The 20,023-nt window shown below is 43.6% G+C and overlaps 1 protein-coding gene across 1 annotated transcript in view; it reads right to left on the reverse strand.

Annotated features, from left to right (window-relative positions):
- Positions 1–20,023, reverse strand: part of Nek11 (NIMA-related kinase 11) — a gene marked incomplete at its 3' end in the record, with an annotated part of 237,218 nt that overhangs the window by 213,953 nt on the left and 3,242 nt on the right.

Consider the following 20,023-nt stretch of genomic DNA (forward strand, 5'->3'; position numbering starts at 1 on the left):
CGGAGCAGCGGCTGCCACTGGCATTAGTCCGTTCGCTAATCAGGACGGAGCGATGATATTCACACTAACCACTCCTTGCTGCAGGCGCTGTCTCCTCACGTCGTGCTAACCAACTGTCTCCCCTGCATTAGGCAGGTGGCTGATAGAAATCCTTTGTATTTTAAGTTAAACGGGCGATCTGGAGGGATTCCCTTTCACAGATGAACAGCAAGACATCAGGCCTCTTCTTTCCAAAGACATGAGGTGGCATGGCCAGTTTATGAAGACCTCAGATATCAGTGAGATGGGACAGCGGGCAGAGGAATTGCCACCAAACCCAACAACCTGAATTCAATCCCAGGACACATGGTGGAAAGAGAATTTTTCCTGTCTTTTGGCCTTCATGTACACACCATGGCACACATGTGCATATGTACACACGCACATACATGTGCAGTCAATCAGTCAATCCATAGATAGATGATGCACCTATGAGGAGACATTATCCCTGTCTGAAGTTCTCCTGCTACTTCTAGCAGGGAGCGTTAAGCAAGATCACTCATGGTTCAAGGAGCAAGAAACAGGCTGAAAGGACTTGTACCTTCAAAGGGTAGTAGTTTATATATTAAAGGACATCCATTTATATGAGTCATAATACTCCCAGGCCATTTCTAGTAGTAGTAGTTCTCCCAGAGACCTTTACTGGGAGAACCTGCCTCTCTAGGCTCATCAATCTATATCAAGATTCTAAGATATACCACAGAAGTAGCCAAGAGTCTTCATTTAGGGATACAGACTTATGATTTCAAACGTTCATATGTGTGTGTGTGTGTATGTGTGTGTGTGTGTGTGCGTGCGTGCGCGTGCGCAGATATGGAAAGGAATCTTCCTCAATCATTCTCTACCTATTTTTTGACACAGGATCCCTCACTGAAATTGGAAATCCTTCACTGACTTTGGCTAAACTGGCTGGCCAGTGAGCCCTAAGGATCCACCAACCTCTGCCTCCCCAGTGCTGGGATTAAAAGTGCACATCGCCACCCCTGGCTTGTTATTGTAAGTTCTAGGGACTGGTACTTGCACTGCAAGCAACTTATACACTATGTCATGTCTGTCCCCCAGCCCCAAACACTACTCTTCCTTTATTACTACACTTACTAATTCACCATGTGATTGCCGGGGTAGATGGGCTGTAGCAAGGTGTTCACGTGGAGGTCAGAGAACAACTTACAGGAGTTGGTTCTCTCCTTCCGTGTGTAGGTTCTAGAGGTTGAACTGGATAGTCAGGTTTGTAGAAAGTGCCTTTGCCTTCGGAGTCATCTCAGTATGCACCAGTGTTCATTCCTAACCCAGGACACACCCTCTGTCATAGACACACTGACGATCTGAATGCCGTTCATGCACGTTCAAATGGGTGCCCCATTTCTAGACTACTCTCTATATAATAACACTGTGAATTGAAATTTATAGTAATCATACAATTCTCTTATTAATAGTAATTTTAAATTTTATACTTTGTCTTAATTTTATTAAATGTGAATACTTAAGGTATACCACATTTCTCATTGTCCTGAGTTACATTTTCTTGACAAAGACCAGCTTTGGCACCAGAGGATACACTGAGGGAGGCAGCTGTTGGGGTCAGTGCCACTGACAAGGAAGATCCAGATCCCTACAGGGCCGCTGCCAAAGGCAGGCAGTGACCGGGGAAGTTACTCAGCAGACGCCTCTCTGAGGGAGCAATGCTTAATTTACTGGGGTTGGCACTCCCTGTGGTCAGCAGAAAAACTATGAACTCTTTTTAACTTCTCGGAGCTGGAGAGAAAGAGAAGGAAAGAGAGAAAATTCATACATGCACACACACACAGGCACTCACGCACACGCTGAGTAGATGAAACAAAATCAAAGTCCATTAACTTCATATACACAAATATACATGCATACATATACACACGTACATATGTGCATTCAGACCTATAGACTGACATAGACACATTTACACACAGAATGCTTAGAGCAAAGCTCCAGCAAGCAGGCTTTACACATACATATATACATACAAACATACACAACACACACACACACACACACACACACACACACATGGTTGATGGGTAGAAGGAACCATGTTCCAACCCACAACACACACACACAAACCCTACACATACACATCGTCAACAGATGCTCCAACCCCCATTCACACAAACCGTACACAGACGCAGTTGGTGGATGGGAGAGAGAGTGTTCTAGTCCCCGCTCTTTATTTCTTCTTCCATCCCTTATATATCCCCGCCTACTCTTGTAAGCAGGATAAAATTACAATGTGATTACATTTTAGTTTTCTTCTGGTGAATGATTATGAAAAACCAGCGTGTTCCCCAATACCTTTCCAGGAAATAACATTACACAGCACAGGTAAAAAAATTATTCTCAAAAACCCACGTACATTCCTAACCAAGCATCTTGTTATAGATTAACAATGTGTAAGCAAGCCAGGCAGTTTCCTCAGCCACTTTCTCTTACTGGCAGGCAGCAATTTGCACTTATGAAGGAAGAAGTAATTATTTTATTATTTATCTTTAAAAGTAATTTGTAAGAATCATAAAAGAATGGCAAATCTTAACTTGTATATAAAAATCAGTCATATCTACCATAAATCCTCAGAATGCATATCTACCCATCAGCAATTCTTAATAAGTCATATCAGGAAGCTGAGGGAAACATGGGTGTAAGAAATCAATCCTCCCCAGTCGGCCTCAGTGAGAGTCACGTCAGCCAGTGCTGCCGTTGTTCTTGTTCCCTGACCATAAAGGCCCCCAGCTTAACTAACAAGAGTGTGCCTTTCTGAACTTGATTGTCCCTAAGCCAATAGTGAAAACATCTCAACCTCACTAACAACTTTATTCTTCCAGATGTTTTCTAAGGGTGGTGGCCAACGTTCACAATCTGTGTCTCTATATTCTTCTCTAGGGTGGTGACAGAATCATAACCTGCTCCAGCAGCAATGTCTGAAAGAGATCAGGCATTAGTCATTGTGTCCAGTGAGGGGCTGGAAGCCTCCTTAGAGTTCTCCTACGATTCTTAGATTAAGAGGGAAGTGAGAGCAGTAAGCAGAGCTGGACTCCGGAACAGCATGGCGTCCTCAGGACACATGGTCCTCGGGGCGTGCCACACCGAGGCCCACCCATGTGGCCGTGGTAACCTGTGGGCTGCTGCGTTCCCTGAGTTCTAAAGCCATCTGTCGTTCCCCCTGCATGGCCCTAGACATTTTCTTATGTGAAGACAATGGAGGTGAGACATATCCCTCTCAGCATCTATGAGACCTGCAGTGTCTCCCCCCACTCCTACCAATGCATTCCCAGGCTACTGTCTTTTTAACTGACACGATTACATCATCACTAAGACCCCACAGTGTCCTTAGTGGCATCCATTAGGTGCTTGCTATAGGACTACAGCTGCTCTCTGCCCTTCCCGTGGACAGTGAAGGCTTCAGTTTCTCTTTCAGGAATGAGAGCACACATATACCTTGCATCCATGTTAAGTAGGAGCACCCATCTAATACACTGAGGGCATGACCGCTCAAATCTACCCCACCCCATAGAAAATGGCCTATGAGGATAAAAAGATTTATCCAAGCTTATTTCTCAGCTGCTCTATGCTTTTCCTAGAAAGAAATTAAGAAAGTGTTAATGACCCACGTTTAGCCTTTCATTCATTTAGTCAGTAAAACTAAATAAAGTATTGGTAAACCTTAATTAAATAAAGACATTTTGGACCTTGAATTAATGCTGCCATTAGAAATCCTGCCAGGTCATAAGTTGATCCGCACGTCGCTTTACCACCATCTGCTGTTCATCACGGCCAACTTGAGAATATGACTCGCATTCTCATTTGTCCTACTCCATCTTTAGCAGCACTGCATGTGTCTGTGGCCTCTAATTTTACCACGATGACTAGCACTGTCAGTAACCCCCAATGAAGCCCCTCAGTTTACCGGTGTTAATAAGGACTGGGGTTGGAGGGGCAGCTAACGGGTCAAACACGTCTGGAAACTGCTGTGGAATCCCTGAAGGTCTTTGAGCCACAACTTGCCTCAGTAAGTCAGTCCAAGGATCTGAAGAGTCCCTCGGAGAGGAATCTGCTTTAACTTTGTGGAACCCAGGGTTATACAACTGTGTTTCACCGTGGAACTGTTTTAAGATAGGAGCTGTGCTAGGGATTTTCAAACTCCGGTGTTGGGTGGTCTAGAGTCTAAGGGCATAGGACACTGAGGTGGTTCTGAAAACTTACTGCTCTAAATGTCACAGTGTATCAAATGTCTGCAAGAGACTGAGACCGTTTTATGTGGTCTGGGCTTAGAAATAATGTGCCGCCAGATTTTTGCCTTTCCTTCTATACCAGGAAAGCAGAGGACAGCAAAATAGCTGTTGTCACCATCACTTCAAAGTGGAGTCATTTCAGAGAGTAAAAACTGATCCTGTCGCCAGGCTCAGTAGCGGTCCCTAGCAGGGCTTCTCACAGTTAGCCCCCCTAACAGCAGGGGACTAGCTCGTCCCCCTGGAATAGGACTGGCAGGGTATGTCCCCAGAATCTCATGTTTTATCTTAAAAAAAAATCCATGCAAGACACAGTGACACATTGTGAAATGACAAATGTCCAGGCGTATTCACTGTGGCAGTATTTACAATAAAAAAAGATTTAAAATAATCCAAAGTGAATAGCAGTGGGAATCTTTAATCTCCAATCTTATCATGGTACTTTAAAAAAGGATGGGAGAATGGGGTGTTCCCCATGTAAACATGGGCAGATGTCCTAGATACTTTGACATATGAAAAGAACCAAATACAAATATGTAATATGCTAGAAATTATCATAAGGGAGAAATAGAAACTAAGACTCCATATTTTGAAGCTGCTTATGCATGTAGAAGTCAGTTCAGGAAGCATCCACATTCATAAGTTCCTTTTTTCCTTATTAGATTTTGGTTTGCGTTTTGTTTTGTTTTGTTTTGTTTTTGAGACCGGTTATATCCCAGGCTGGCCTGCAATCTACCTGCCCCAGTCTCCAAAGTACTACAGTTACAGGTGTGCAGTGTGTGTGTGCGTGTGGGTGCGTGTGTGTTGTGTGTGTGTATGCATGTAAAATAGACAGACAGATAGAGGCACTGATAGAGACAGAGAGAGAGAGAGAGAGAAACAGAGACAGAAACAGAGAAGGGGGAGGGGCCACCTCAGGGCATCAATGTGAGATCTGGTCTATTCACAGCCCTGTGAGCCAGGCTTGCTGAGGACCTTCCTTTGGAGTTACAGACTCTACACTACTGAATCTGGGGACCCAAACCCTGGTTCTCTTACTTGCTCCAAGCATGCAGCCACTGAGCCATCTCTCCATTCTCTAGTCCAGGAAAGTCCCAATAACAGCACTATGGTGGCGGGTGTGTGTGAGAATTTGAGAATGGAGGACAGAATGAGGTGAGATTGTTTTTTACAACCTACTGTTTTATATGAACCATGCAGCTGTATCACATATTAAAAATTAAATTTAAAAACCATCAAACTTTTACTCTGCTTCATGGCATATTCACATCTGCCTTAAAATGACCTACGTTCTGTTAAATAGTACGTCATTAAACTCATAAGGCCTGCGTTCTGGAACACTGTATGTGGTCTGGTGTGAACGAGATGCAGCCAGACCACTTTGAAGCAGGCCAGCACTCTTTAACACACGAGCTATGATAGCGTGCCAGGACTGCACAGGACTGGCTTAGGCAACAACATACTGCCATGGAGTGGGGAGGGGCTCACCTGCCACCCCACCCCCACCCCAAGATCTCTATGTAGTTAGCAGGCACTGTAGGACGGGGAGGCACTTCCTTCAGTGGTGTGGACACTGCTGAGTTGCTCATTATGCTCTCAGAATAATCTCTTAGAAAGATGCTTATGCAAACTCTGTAAGATGTATAGGGTCGTTACAAAGAACAAAAGATATGAACAAAGAAGGGGAACTAGGAAAGGTGGAAAAGCATGGGACTAGAAGAGTGCAAGAGAGAGTAAAGGGCGCTCAATGTGATCAAAATACATTGTATATGCAAATGAAATGTTATAATAAACCCATTATTATTTTACCTCAGAAACGGCAGTTTTTAGGCAACTTTTATATCTCCATGGAGTTCCTAAAAATGATTTCATAAGCCGAAAGAGCTATAAATGTCTTCTATATTCCCTCGGACTGAGACTTTATTTGTAGGTGTAATGAGGCCAGAATTCAAAAGACAAACAGCGTGAGGACCAGCAGGGGGGTGACTGTCACTTTCATGAATCCTGATTCCTTCTCACAGGCTGTTCTCTTTGGAATCCCTTCAGAGAAATAAACAGGCAGAGGGGATGGCGAGGACATCAACTCCACCCCAGTATCCTGAGGATCTCTTGGATATTCATAAGTAGCAGACTGATTCCACCTTTAGGTTTTAGTTCAGTTGTAATAATGAGTTATGAATAATTGATTGTCGTGTGATGAATTATTCAGGCAGTCACACAGTTTCCAAGGGATCCTGGAGGGAGTCTGGTTAATGGCTTAAGAGCAGCCAGAGGCAGCTGCTGAGGGGACACCCCTGCACCAGCCCTTGCTGCTGAGGTGTGGGTAGGTACAGCCTCTCAGTGTGAGCCTCTCAAGGAGCAGCATTTGCATGAAGTACAGGTTCCTTCTGGGCACTTCTAGTAGAAGGAAATATTAGCCCAGCCTCTTCTTCCGTCAGAACCCTGGATTTGGTATGAGCTCAGCATAGCTTCCATGAACTAGGAGTAAACTGAAAATCTACAGATTCAAGAATGAAAGCACAGGCTCACATAGGTACATACACACAAACTCATGTGCACGCATTCATAGACAGACAGACAGACAGACAGACAGACAGACACACACACACACACACACACACACACACTCATGTCCACATGGACCTAGCAAAACAATGATACAGTAAGCTTTACTGGAGGAAATAGTCTATTGCTCTCAGTTTTTAGAACTCTTTCAGTATTTATTTATCCTTTTTAACAAACTCAGTATTCAAGTACTTAAAAGATAGAAAAACCCTACTTAAAATTCAATATTAAGTCCAATCCATATGGAAGGACCAAATGCTTCATTCATTAGTAATGTTGAATGTCTGTCACTAATCCATCTCTTCTAGTCTCTGTCTGTCTGTCTGTCTGTTTCCATCTATCTATCTATCTATCTATCTATCTATCTATCTATCTATCTATCTATCTATCTATCTGTGTTCACAAGCACATGTACGTGTGTGTGTGTGTGTGTGTGTGTGTGTGTGTGTGTGTGTGTGTGTGTATGTCCATATATAATTTCACATGTGAGTACACTGGCCTGTGCCTGCACATGTAGAGTCCAATGGTCAGCACTGGTGTCTTCCCTCATTGCCCTCCACCTTATTTTTGAGACATGGTCTCTCACTGAACCTGGAGCTCACTACTTGGCCAATAACACCCCCCGTCCCCAATACTTTGCTCCTGCCTACAGATTTCAGGCACAGCAATGCCCAGCTTTGACTTGGATATTGGGGATCTAAACTCAGATCCTTACATTTGCATAGCAAGCACTTTATCCACTGAGCCATCTCCTCAGCAGTATTGCACAATTCTCTCTTCTAGAACTCACCAAAGGTCAACAACTACGGCACTTACATCTCTAAATTAAAAGCAGTTGATCACTAAATAGCAAATCAAATATTATAAAAAGTGGAACTAGCTGTGTTTTGCAATTCACAGCATATGCCTTTGTATAGTAGACCCACGAGATGGAGCACAGTGAAGGGAGAGAATGGAGGGCAGCAGAACCACAGATCTGGGGAGGCAGGGATAACTCAGGGATCAGGTTTTAAAAGATTTCTACAAATAAAACTAATGAGAAGGAAGAAACAGAGGTCAAAGTTTAATTAAAATGCTAAGTGACTAGCTCACGTGGGCAAGGCTAAGGAAACCTATTTCCAAAGACATTCTGATAAGTGACTCGAGATTCCGAAGCCTTCACTCTGTAAGTCTCAGAAAACTAGTGTGCTCGTACGAGAACAGTAACTACACCTCATCCTTCCCTCCCATGTGCTCAGTAACAGTCATAGAAAACAAAGTCTATCATCTTTCACTAAACTAAAAGCAATAAGGTTAATTAGAATGACCTTAAGGCTGAAAAAAAACCACTTTAAATCACTAAATTTCAGGATGATCACCATTAGCAGCTATCCAAGCGAATTCAAGCAGCTGAGCATGGGCGGTCAGAGTTTGGATTTTCAAATGGCAATTATTAATGTAGAGATGGAGATGGTACACTCCATACCTGTGTTAGGTGTGCAGTTTTAAAGAGTTTGATGTACACACTCATGCACCATCTCCACAGTCATGGTAACACCACATCCATCACCCTCAAAGTTCCCTCATTCCCAAGATTTAACTTGTGTTTTCTGAGATGGGACGCCATGATCCCAGGCTGACTTCAAACTGATTACATAGCCGAGGATGACCCTGAAATCCCATTATCCTGCCTCAACCTCCCAAGTGCTATGCACCACAATATCTAGTTTATGGGGTGCTAGGATTCAAGCCCAGTGTTCATGCATGTACCAATTGAACTTACTTCGCCCTCCATGGTTTGCTCTTTAGCAACTGAAACTTTAGCTGAGGTTTTCATATAACCGTTCTCAGTATGTCCTACAGCACACCAAAGGCTCCAAATCCCTTGCTGGTTCTTGTAAGTACTGGTAACAGGGCATGAAGGGTCAGTTGAGGAACAGAAGGCATTGCGTTCTTGGTAGGCTATGAATAGACACCCAGTTCCCTAGCATTTTAAAGCAGTAGGGCCACATACCATTAAGTGCTCATTTTCAGTACTGTGGGATTATTTATTCCGTGGAGAATAAGTAGAGGACACCAGCTAATTTAAAAAGCTTGGATATTAATGATGTTTACTTACCATGTAAATAAACATGTACAAACCACTCTTTAAAAAATAGCAGGCTTAGGGAAAACTGACGAAGAAGCTATTAGAAACATGCTGGATCTTTGATTGATTGATGGTTTGCAGAAATGAGGGTTGAGCCAATGCAGCTCAACTCCAGTCATCCAAAAGTGGGTGCCACAAACACTGAACTTCTCAGTTCAAAAGAGTTTAAATCTGGGTGCTAATCCAGCTACCCCAACTTCTCTCCAGCTGGATGCCTGGGTCAGAATGGGAGTAGGTCAGTCTGGAAGTAGAGAGCATGTCTCTCTTGGCTGACTCAGCTAGAGGAGAGCTAAGGCACAGCAAAGAGGACTGCTTGCTGGGTACCAGGCAGTGGCAGGGCATTCCAGAAGTGGTACAACCACTCTGAAAATCAGTCTGGTGGTTCCTCAGAAAATTGGACATAGTACTATCTGAGGACCCAGCTATACCTCTCCTGAGCATATACCCAAAAGATGCTCCAACATATAACAAGGATACATGCTCCACTATGTTCATAGCAGCCTTATTTATAAAAACCACAACCTGGAGAGAACCCAGATGTCCTTCAACAGAGGAATGGATACAGAAAATGTGGTATATCTACACAATGGAGTACTACTCAGCTATTAAAAAACAATGACTTCATGAAATTCATAGGCAAATGGATGGAACTGGAAAATAACTTCCTGAGTGAGGTAACCCAATCACAAAAGAACACACATGATATGTATTCACTGAAAAGTGGATATTAGCCCAAAAGCTCACAATACCCAAGATACAATTCACAGACCACATGAAGCTCAAGAAGAAGGAAGATCAAAATGTGGATGCTTCAGTCCTTCTTAGAAGGGAGAACAAAATATTCACAGGAGGAAATACAGAGACAAAGTGTAGAGCAGAGACTGAGGGAAAGTTCATCCAGAGACTTCCCCACCCAGGGATCCATCCCATATACAACCACCAAACCCAGACACTATTGCAGATGCCAACAAGTGCATCCTGACAGGAGCCTGAGATAGCTGTCTCCTGAGAGGCTCTACCAGAGCATGACAAATACAGAGGCAGATGCTGGCAGCCAACCACTGGACTGAGAACAGGGTCCCCAATAGAGGAGTTAGAGAAAGGACTGAGGTAACTGAGGGGATTTGCAACCCCATAGGAAGAACAACAATATCAATCAACCAGACCCCCCCGGAGCTCCCAGAGTCTAAACCAACAACCATGGAGTGACCCATGGCTCCATGGGTACATATGGGAGCACATATGTAACAGAGGATGGGCCTTGTCGGGCATCAATGGGAGGAGAGGCCCTTTGTTCTGTGAAGGCTCGATGCCCCAATATAGGGGAATGCCAGGGTGAGGAGGCAGGAGGGAGTAGGTGGGTGGGTGGAGGAGCACCCTCATGGAGGCAGGGAGTGAGGAGATGGGATGGGGATACCAGGAAAGGGGACAACATTTGAAATGTAAATAAAGAAAATATCCAACAAGAGAAAAGAAAAGAAAAAACACCCAGAGGAAGGACACCTGAATGCAATAGTAAAAATGGGGGAGGGGCACTCATCAGACTTGCATGGCACCCAGGAGACTCTGAATATCTTGAGCCTCATCAGCCACGGAGGGCCTTAGACCTCTTCCAGTTCTTCTTGACCATATTTTAAACAGCCTGTTACTGAATATATATATATATATATATATATATATGTATATATATATATAGTTACATAGTACAGTTCTTTTATTTATTTATTTTTTATTTAAAAAAATCTTCTTTTGGTGAGAAAAAAAACCTCAAGCCAGACTATACTCATAAGATTTTGTTCTTGAATATTTTGCTTTCATACTAAAATATTCATTAACTGAGTGAGACAAGAAAAAAAAATAGAATAGGGGTTACATGCGAACCTTGCCTTTTTTTAAAATTTGGCTAGTCAAAAAAGACAATAAAAAGGTCTAGTACTTCCTAAAGATCTGCCTACTCTGCCTTCCCAGTGCTGGGTGGCAGGGGCGAGCCACCAGCTCAGCATACTTAGAGGGTTTCGGGGGTTCAAACCCAGTTTCTATGCTTGCAAGTCCAGTATTTTACTGACTGAGCCATTCCCCCAGCCCCTCCCCCATTTCATATATTTCAATGAATATTTCTAATTTCCTTCAGGGGTGTTATTGAGTGTTGGCAGAACCATTACCTTCCCTAGCCAAACTTCACAAAACAAGCACACCGGGAAGCCAAATAGCATAAAGAATTTAAACAGTATGAAACTCTAAATAAATATCTATACTGTAGTCATCTGAATGTACTCCTTTACCATTTACAGTGGTAACATTTTTTTAAGGGTGCTTGAGTGTTGTCTCCAAGGCAAGCTTCTCTGACCTCCTGCCACAGGCTAAGGAAACTAAGGGCTTCCCCACATCCTACTCATCCTAAAGTAGTTTCTTGACTAGCCATCTCTGGTCTATAAAAGCAGGAGGAGGGCATGAGGTTTCTTCAATCCTAAGATATGCAGTTGGGTGGCTGAGGGAACTCTTCTACCTGGCAAGACTTGCTTCTTTACCATGCTTGAAGTAAAGGGAAACAGTGGTCTGACTTTGTGCTGCCGTCTCTTGTCCACGCCAACCCAAACCCTGTGTACTGGAAGATGGCCACAGCCTAGTTGTGAGTTTTCTACAGGCAAGGAACTGGCAAAGGCCACAGGGGAAGCCACATCAAGTCTATCCTCACTAGATTTACCAAGGATGGAGTTGCCCAGGACTTCATCCAGCATTTAAAAAATAATTCCAGTACATTTTCATACTATAATTTATATAGAAGACTGACACTTGCAAAACAATCACTATAAAACAGAAGAAAGCTGTTTTGATGGCCAGGAAGGCAATGTGTAAAGAAATCCTGAGTTCCCTCTAGCTTGATTTCAGAATTCTCCACTCCATAAACCACTATTAAATTAGTTCCTCATCCCTAGTCTTCCTTCTCAGACCCCAGTTGCAGAGGACTGGCCATGACATAAAAATGGCAGCTTTAATACAGTATGTGGATGAGCTCAGAGGCGAGCCATTAAACCCACTGATGACTTCTTAGAATGACTCAAAAACAGAGCACATGTTAAAATGACTAAATAATTCAAACAGAAAAGTACACTAAGTAGTATTCGTAGGCAGGATATATAAATGCTGGCTTTGCTGATGGCTGCTACTTATTTAAATAGTTCACAGCTGAGTTACTGAAAACTGACTTGCTATCCGCTCTCCCAGCCCCTCCTCTGCCCTGCTCTCCCATTCCTTTCCCCACTTAAACCTTCCCTCCCACTGTCCCACCTTCCCCTTCACATCACACGTTCTATTATCCCGCCTCAGGTTTTACCCTGTCCTTAGCAATGGGTCTGTCTAGTACCCTGAATGCTAAGTTAAACATACAAATCTAAAGATGCCATGCTAAGTCATGAGTGAGAACATGCTGTTTCTCTTTCTAGATCTGGGTTATGTCACAATAATGTTTTCCAGCTGTGTCCAGTTACTCAGACTTTTCATAAATCCACTGTATACAGATACTGTATTTTCCTTCAGTTTATGGGCAGTTAGGCTGTTTCTAGATCCTAGTTATCAAGAATGAAAGTGGATGAACATGCATACTAAGAAGTAGACTCTGTTGGAGTTATAGATATATAGATATAGATATAGAGATAGAGATAGAGATATAGAGGTAGATATAGATAGATACAGAGATAGAGATACAGATACAGATACAGATGATATAGATATAGATGATATAGATAGAGATATACAGATATAGATGATATAGATATAGTTACAGATATAGATATAGATGATATAGATATAGATACAGATACAGATATAGATGATATAGATATAGATATCAATATAACTGGCTCATGTGGTAGCTGGTTTTCTAGGTTTTTGAGGAAATGAACACTGATCACTGATTTGCATGGTGGCATTTTATAAGCTTCCTATATACTTTGTGTGTGTGTGTGTGTGTGTGTGTGTGTGTGTGTGTGTGTGTGTGTGTGTGTGTGTAAAAGAGTTTAACTGGTGTTACCACAACAGGGGATTATGTCCCTCCTAAAAACCAAAGGCTGCCAAATAAAAAGCCCAGGGCCAGGAGTGGGATGCCGTCCCTGAGGTTACTGGTCAGGAGTGTTTTCTGGAGGAGGTTACTGGTCAGGAGTGTTCTAGAGGAGGTTACTGGTCAGGGGTGTTCTGGAGGAGGTTACTGGTCAGGAGTGTTTTCTGGAGGAAGTTACTGGTCAGGAGTGTTCTAGAGGAGGTTACTGGTCAGGGGTGTTCTGGAGGAGGTTACTGGTCAGGAGTGTTTTCTGGAGGAGGTTACTGGTCAGGAGTGTTCTGGAGGAGGTTACTGGTCAGGAGTGTTTTCTGGAGGAGGTTACTGGTCAGGAGTGTTCTGGAGGAGGTTACTAGTCAGGAGTGTTCTGGAGGAGGTTACTGGTCAGGGGTGTTCTGGAGGAGGTTACTGGTCAGGAGTGTTCTGGAGGAGGTTACTGGTCAGGGGTGTTCTGGAGGAAGTTACTGGTCAGGAGTGTTCTGGAGGAGGTTACTGGTCAGGGGTGTTCTGGAGGAAGTTACTGGTCAGGAGTGTTTTCTGGAGGAGGTTACTGGTCAGGAGTGTTCTGGAGGAGGTTACTGATCAGGAGTGTTCTGGAGGAGGTTACTGGTCAGGGGTGTTCTGGAGGTTACTGATCAGGAGTGTTCTGGAGGAGGTTACTGGTCAGGAGTGTTCTGGAGGAGGTTACTGGTCAGGGGTGTTCTGGAGGAGGTTACTGGTCAGGGGTGTTCTGGAGGAGGTTACTGGTCAGGGGTGTTCTGGAGGAGGTTACTGGTCAGGGGTGTTCTGGAGGTTGTTACTGGTCAGGGGTGTTCTGGAGGAGGTTACTGGTCAGGAGTGTTCTGGAGGAGGTTACTGATCAGGAGTGTTCTGGAGGAGGTTACTGGTCAGGGGTGTTCTGGAGGTTACTGATCAGGAGTGTTCTGGAGGAGGTTACTGATCAGGAGTGTTCTGGAGGAGGTTACTGGTCAGGAGTGTTCTGGAGGAGGTTACTGGTCAGGGGTGTTCTGGAGGAGGTTACTGGTCAGGGGTGTTCTGGAGGAGGTTACTGGTCAGGAGTGTTCTGGAGGAGGTTACTGGTCAGGAGTGTTCTGGAGGAGGTTACTGGTCAGGGGTGTTCTGGAGGAGGTTACTGGTCAGGGGTGTTCTGGAGGAGGTTACTGGTCAGGGGTGTTCTGGAGGAGGTTACTGGTCAGGGGTGTTCTAGAGGGCACCAAAGCAGTGAGTTCTATTGCACTGCTCTTGGCTATCCAACAAAACTTGGAGGTAAGACCATATTGCTGAAGACAACACACTTTGGTCACAGGACACAGAGAAATCAAGCTGGTACTGGTCAGGAAGCTCCCTCCCTTGGAAGTACCCTTGAGTGGTGCAGGCTACTGGTGGAGAAACGTCCTCCACAGTCTTACGAGCTGTGAACATTAGGAGGTACAATAAAGACCTAGCAAGATGTGCCCTTGAATGCAATAGTACTAACAAAGTTTTAAAGATAGCACTGCTTTCTGACTGGACGGATGACCTGCTTTCACAGGAGGAAATCCATGCCTTGTACTAAATCTGACCAAGACTCCATGGTTGGATTTTTATCTCAGTACCCAGAGCTGAGTGCAGCTCTCAGCCCATGAGAAACACTGTGCAAGGGACAGTGGTTAACACAGAGACTCACATGCAGCCAAAACATGGAAAAAACTGTCAGTGCAGTGTTGGGACATTTCTATCAGACCCTGGACAAAGAAAGGTTCAGGAACCATCGTGGAGGGGGCTTGGGAAGATTCTAAAGCCATAGGTTGAAGGGACCTGAGTGAAGCAGTGTCTTCTGTACATGACAGGAAAGCTGCACTCAGTCCTGAACCCACGGCAGCTGTGGCTGCCTCCAAAAGACCTGTACAAGATCAATTCAGTCAATTTCCATCATTAAGTCCTAGCCCTGCCTCCTCTCCTGACAAACTACTGACAACGGCTTCTGGAGTCAGAAGAGTCAGTTTTGTAAAGTGTGTTGAGCCCTGGTAGGCTGACCACATTCCAGTGGGCGGGCTCTATACCCATGAATATCTGAGCAGCACAAAATGGACTCTCGGGGGTCATTTTTAAAATAAGAGGAATAAGAAGGGGAGGGTGGGCCTGGGAGGAGTCAGGAAGAGGAATGTGGGGTAGATACGATTATAATACATTGGGTGAAATTCTTAAATAATAAAACAATTCCAAAAGAAAATGGACTTATATTGTAAAATTATGCATTCTGGAAAGAATATTCACTTAAAATTGATTTGGTAATATTGAGCTGCTAACATCAATGTACGACTCCTGTGAGAAGAATTAATATCCCTTTTACACACAGTGAAACATGACACAGAGAAGGGTGTTTCAGTTCACTCCTTACAAAATAAACATGTTTTCTCCATCTCTCAGTATGTCATAAATAAATTCAAAAACATTAAGTCCTTTCTAATTATAGCTGAGCGTCTCAGCAAATGCAACCATAATTTATGTGAGTCTCAGATATGTCCGCTCAATGATGCTGAGAGCCTGCGATTTTTCAGTGACTGCAGCAGAGTGCCTCATTAGCTTACACAGCTATGCATGCCACTGTAGAGAGGGTACACTAGTAGAGACAAGAGATATACCCTTGCCAAGGATTCTAACGGATACAACTAACAACGGTGTATAAGAAAAGGACCTGGACACCCAGCCAGAGGGGCTCATGTGATATTAAATCGGCCCAGTGAGTTAATATGCGGCAATTTAAAATGGAGTGTTTTGCCTGCATGTGTGTGCCTCGTGCCCTCAGATGCCAGAAGAGGGCATCAGATACCCTGGAACTGGAGTTACAGACATTTATGAGTCATCATGTAGGTGCTGGGAACCAAGCCCGGGACCTCTGGAAGAGCAGCTAGTGCTCTTAACTGCTGAGCCAACTATCCAGCCTCTTAAAATGATGCTTTTATACAATATTTCGTAACCTGGGAAAATGCTTAAACCTTAGTGCTTTAAAAATTGATGTACAATTCTTATCTACACACTGAAGTCCTGTGCTACTTTAGGGTCTTGTGGGTAGAACAGAATTGTTGGTACTCAGTGGCAGAGTTCAGCAAGCCTTGAAGTGGCAGCTTCTCCAAACCAGGAACAGCCCCAGCACTGTAAGTTCTTGAGCCTCTCCTACCAGCACTGCTCAGCCAGAAACTGTGGAGGAGGAGGAAGAGGATGAGGAGGAAGAGGGAGCCTTCCTCGCAATTTTAATATACAATAAAGCATGAAAACAACTACCTCTAACAAATATTTCTGGCTTCGTATGAAATAATCCTTCCCAGGAAACCCTGCCTATTACCAGAACTGGCAAGTTTAGATGGATCTGAGATATGTCACAGTAACCAAGACTTTTTAATCCCCCAGCATGGTAAATAGACCAACTTCACCAGGAAGAAAAAAGGCACTGCTTGGTGTAGGCTTTGAACTTGATTAGAAACAAGGTTACAGAGTTCCCTTGTTTAATCAGAAGTACCTCAGCAGCGTGGGCTTTCTCTCCACACTAAGGAAGCTGAGGCCTGGAATCCAAAAGACTCATTCAAACCTGTTGTGTTCTTCAAAGACCTAGGTTCCCTTACATCCATGCAAGAAGGTGACTCTATCTCGCAGCTACTCCATGCAAGCCCGAGGCATCTTCTGGAGAAAGAGGCTGATACCAAAGCTTGGCTTTGCTTGGCCAGTAAACTCAGTTTGCTTTTCTCTCTCTCCTCCTCTCCAGCTCCACCAGCACTTCCCTCTGTTGTTATTCTTTAGTTCATTCTAGCAGCTACCCCTGGCTCTGCTTTCTCCTCCATTTTGTGTGCCTGACTGAGTGGGAAATCAGCTTCTTATGACTTTGAAAAGCACCCACTCCAAAGCCAAGCATTTCCCAAGGAGGGAAGGGCCCTTGAGGTTGAAACATGGGCTTGAGAACATTTCTTTGAGGACTTGGAAGTTTTTCATCTTTAACACAAGAGTTAGATACATCTCTCAAAGGAATACATGCCAATTGCCAACAGATATATGATAAGGTACTGGGCATCATTAATCACTAGGAAAATGTATCTTAAAGCCACAATAAGATACTACTTCATTATACTTAGTGTGATGATGATCAAACACCCAGAAGAAAACAAGGGCTGGTGTGGATACAGAGAAAAAGAAACACTCTGCAGGTGGGATATAAATTAGTACAACTATTATGAAAGACAATGGGAGGCTCCTCAGAAAATGAGAAACAGAACTATTCTATGATCCAGTGATCCCACCAGTAAGCACAAACCAGAGAAAAGTCGGTGCCAAGAGACATGCATGTTCCCATGTTTATTGCAGTAGTATTCCTAAGAACCAAGAAATGGAGTCAGCCCGAGTCTCCACCAAATGATAAGGAAGGAAGGCAAGTACAATCAGACATACATGGAGATACTTCATGGTCTGAAAGGGACAGAGTACCATCATTACGGCACCATGGGAACAAGTGGAAGGCAGTATGCTAAGTCTACGTCCCGCACAGAAAGACCAACACCACAGATCTCAGCAAATGTGGAAGCCACACGCTTGTCTCACAGGCATGGAGAAGTCAGCAAAGGAGGTAAGAGGGACATACAGTGCTTAGCAGAGATGGGGAGAACCATGACAGTCTAGTGGTGAGCATGAAAAGTGGAGAAATAAGTCCCATTTCATGATAAGATGACTGTCCACTAATGACAATGTATTGTATGTGTAGAATTTTAATGTCTTCCCCACACAGAAATGATATTTGAGGAAAGAGATAAATTTATCCCGATTTGAACATTATATAATGTACACATAAACCGAAATATCACACAGTATCCCATAAATACACGTAATTTTATGTATCAAAAGATCCTTGGGAGTTTCTTTTAAAATGCTTTGGCAGCTTAATTAAAATATAAACTGAAATTATGAACTATAATATTCTTTTAGAACATAATTACAACCATTAGACCAGAGTGTTTATAATTATGAAAGAAAATATTCCCCAAAATAGATTTCTAAATTTCATGGTGCATATTATCATAATGGAAGAAACAGCTTGCTCATTCACTACTTAATGTAACAGTTTAATCTTATTATTACTGCAATAACTAAAAAAGGAATGTCAGATATCTGTGCCCAAAGAAAACTCTCTCCAAACACACACTAATCAAGCATAATGCGTGCAGTTTTTATTTTTATCCCACTGCTAGTCAGAGAGCAATAAAAATTTAAAGGAATGTGGTATTTACACTTACAGTGTAATTAAAGTTCCCAGTATACACAAAATGTCAATGGTGGTGTGGTGCCCCCAAGTGGCAAAGTGATGAACTGCAGAACTCTGTTGGGAGGGTCAGAAACTGTGGTCCATTTTGTCAAGTTGATTGTATATTACATAAACCTATATTTCACTGGAACCAATCATAGTGTCTTCATCCCAGTTCAGTCTTGGAGCTAGTCAAGTCGATTCTTTTAATATTTAACATTAGGGCAATCTGGCTTGTTCCACTAAGGAAACAGCAGTCATAACATAGAAATCTTAGCAAGCATTCCGCTTTGCGTAGTTATGATATCACTTCCTGCTGTCTGTGGTCTGGTGCATGAAGCAGATATCAAAGATTTACCTAATAACCAAATTGCTGGACATTGAGCAGTGCTAATGAGATAGCTTTCTCATAAACCAAAGGCTCGAATGTCAATAGTGTAGGGGTCAGAGGGGGTCATTCTAAAGAATAATATAAACCGAAATGAGCTAGAATGTCCTCTTTTAGAACATAATGAGATCCAGCAGTTATCAGAGATTTAGCACTCACTGTGCATGGCTAGAAGACCACCTCTAGGACTGAAGGGGAGTCCTTTCCAGAGCGAGCATGTGGTGCTCAGTCTTCCCTATCGGCCTGGCAGGATTTAGAATTTACCTAGGAGACGTATCACTGGGAGGGCATATCTGGGAAGGCATTTCTAGAGGATTATTGAGGAGGGAAGATGCCCCTGAATGCAGACAGCATTGGTTATGGGCTGTGATCCTGGACAGAACAGAGAGGACAGAGAGGACGGAGCACCACATCCATGTGGCTCTGCTCCCTGACTGGATACAAGGTGACCAGTGACCTCACACACCCACTGCCAGCCCTTCCTATGATGGACTGCATGTCCTCAAGCATAGGCAAACAAAGGCAAAATAACCTTTTCTGAAGCCAAACTAACAAATGTAGAGTCTAACCCGTGCTCTAGGAAAGCCAGAAAAACACCAGTTCTTGCCTTTCTCCACGCTGAAACAAGGGAAACGGTAAGTTCTAGATCACTACAACTTTAAGTGTTCTACACCGAGACGATTTCAAGAGCCGATCTCTAAGATAAAGCATTGGTAACATCCTTGTATAACAAGACGTGGAAAATCATTTGTCATGCTGATTTTCAACCATACTTGAATATCCAAGGAGAAAAACAGGAAGAATTTACAGGAGCCAGATGCTGCTGAATAAAACACACTGGGATAGAAGCTTGACCTGCCAGGGGCTCGCTCTGTATTGTATTCTTCCCATGGTGTGTGTGCGTGTGTGTGTGTGTGTGTGTGTGAGAGAGAGAGAGAGGGAGAGAGAGAGAGAGAGAGAGAGAGAGAGAGAGAGAGAGAGACAGAGAGAGAGACAGAGAGAGAGAGAGACAGAGAGAGAGAGAGACAGAGAGAGAGAGAGAGAGAGAGAGAGAGAGAGAGAGAGAGAGAGACCAATCAACCTGGAGTCAACCTTGGGTATCCTTGTTCTTCAACTCCTATTCACCTCGTTTCTGAGGAAGGATTTCCCACCAAACCGGGAACTTGTCAGTTCTGCCTGGCTGCCAGGCAGCTAGCCAGGGACCCATCTGGGTCCAACTCGCAGCATGGAATTATCAGCACGCTGCATCACACCTAGCTCTTTCTATGTGAACCTTAAGAATCAAAGTCAGGTCCTCCCTCACTTCACCAGCTGAACCACCATCCCA

Source organism: Rattus norvegicus, chromosome 8 (assembly GCF_021556685.1).
Source record: "Rattus norvegicus strain SHRSP/BbbUtx chromosome 8, alternate assembly SHRSP_T2T, whole genome shotgun sequence".
Lineage (NCBI taxonomy): Eukaryota > Metazoa > Chordata > Mammalia > Rodentia > Muridae > Rattus > Rattus norvegicus.